Source organism: Physeter macrocephalus, chromosome 12, assembly GCF_002837175.3.
Source record: "Physeter macrocephalus isolate SW-GA chromosome 12, ASM283717v5, whole genome shotgun sequence".
Taxonomy (NCBI): domain Eukaryota; kingdom Metazoa; phylum Chordata; class Mammalia; order Artiodactyla; family Physeteridae; genus Physeter; species Physeter macrocephalus.
Genome location: NC_041225.1, coordinates 53,628,416 through 53,630,433, shown reverse-complemented (window position 1 = coordinate 53,630,433; position 2,018 = coordinate 53,628,416).

Below are 2,018 nucleotides of genomic sequence, written 5' to 3'. Positions count from 1 at the left end.
AGTTTTTATCATAAATGGGTGTTGAATTTCGTCAAAAGCTTTTTCTGCATCTATTGAGATGATCATATGGTTTTTATTCTTCAATTTGTTAATATGGTGTATCACATTGATTGATTTGCATATCTTGAAGAATCCTTCCATCTGTGGGATAAATCCCACTTGATCTTGGTGTATGATCCTTTTAATGTGTTGTTGGATTGTATTTGCTAGTATTCTGTTGAGGATTTTTGCATCTATATTCATCAGTGATATTGATCTGTAATTTTCTTTTTCTTCTTTTTTTAAAAATAAATTTATTTATTTATTTATCTTTGGTTGCATTGGGTCTTCATTGCTGCACACGGGCTTTCTCTAGTTGCGGTGAGCAGTGGCTACTGTTCGTTGCAGTGCGCAGGCTTCTCACTGTGGTGGCTTCTCTTGTTTTGGAGCATGGGATCTAGGCGCGCGGGCTTCACTAGTTGTGGTTCACGGGCTCAGTAGCTGTGGCACGTGGGCTCAGTAGTTGTGGCTCATGGGCTCTAGAGTGCAGGCTCAGCAGTTGTGGCATACGGGCTTAGTTGCTCCACGGCATGTGGGATCTTCCTGGACCAGGGCTCGTACCTGTGTCCCTTGCATTGGCAGGCGGATTCCCAAACACTGCGTCACCAGGGAAGCCCTTTGATTTTCTTTTTTGGTAGTATCTTTGTCTGGTTTTGGTATCAGGGTGATGGTGGCCTCATAGAATGAGTTTGGGAGTGTTCCTCCCTCTGCAATCTTTTGGAAGAACTTGAGAAGGATGGGTGTTAACTCTTCTCTAAATGTTTGATAGAATTCATCTGTGAAGCCATCTGGTCCTGGACTTTTGTTTGTTGGAAGATTTAAAATCACAGTTTCAATTTCATTACTCACAAGTCTGTTGGTCTGTTCATATTTTCTATTTCTTCCTGGTTCAGTCTTAGAAGGTTATATCTTTCTAAGAATTTGTCCATTTCTTCCAGGTTGTCCATTTTATTGGCATAGAGTTGCCTGTAGTAATCTCTCATGATCCTTTGTATTTCTGCAGTGTCAGTTGTTACTTCTCCTTTTTCATTTCTAATTTTATTGATTTGACTCCTCTTCCTCTTTTTCTTGATGAGTCTGGCTAAAGGTTTATCAATTTTGTTTATCTTCTCAAAGAACTAGATTTTAGTTTTATTGGTCTTCGCTATTGTTTTGTTTGTTTCCATTTCATTTATTTCTGCTGTGTTCTTTATGATTTCTTTCCTTCTACTAAATTTGGGTTTTGTTTGTTTTTCTTCCTCTAGTTCCTTTAGGTGTAAGTTTAGATTGTTTATTTGAGATTTTTCTCAAATTTGAGATGTTTCCTGAGGTAGGATTGTATTGCTATAAACTTCCCTCTTAGAACTGCTTTTGCTGCACCCCATAGGTTTTGGATCGTTGTGTTTTCATTGTAATTTGTCTCTAGGTATGTTTTGATTTCCTCTTTGATTTCTTCAGTGATCTCTTGGTTATTTAGTAGTGTATTGTTTAGCCTCCATGTGTTTGTGTTTTTTACGTTTTTTTCCCTGTAATTGATTTCTAATCTCATAGCACTGTGGTCGGAAACGATGCTTGATATGATTTCAATTTTCTTAAATTTACCGAGGCTTGATTTGTTACCCAAGAGGTGATCTATCCTGAAGAATGTTCCATGTGCACTTGAGAAGAAAATGTAATCTGCTGTTTTTGGATGGACTGTCCTATGAATTACAATTAAATCTATCTGTTCTAATGTGTCATTTAAAGCTTGTGTTTCCTTATTAATTTTCTGTTTGGATGATCTGTCCATTGGTGTAAGTGAGGTGTTAAAGTCCCCCACTTTTATTGTGTTACTGTCAATTTCCTATTTTATAGCTGTTAGCAGTTGCCTTATGTATTGAGGTGCTCCTATGTTGGGTGCATATATATTTATAATTGTTATATCTTCTTCTTGGATTGATCCCTTGATCATTATGTAGTGTCCTTCTTTGTCTCTTGTAACATTCTTTATTTTAAAGTCT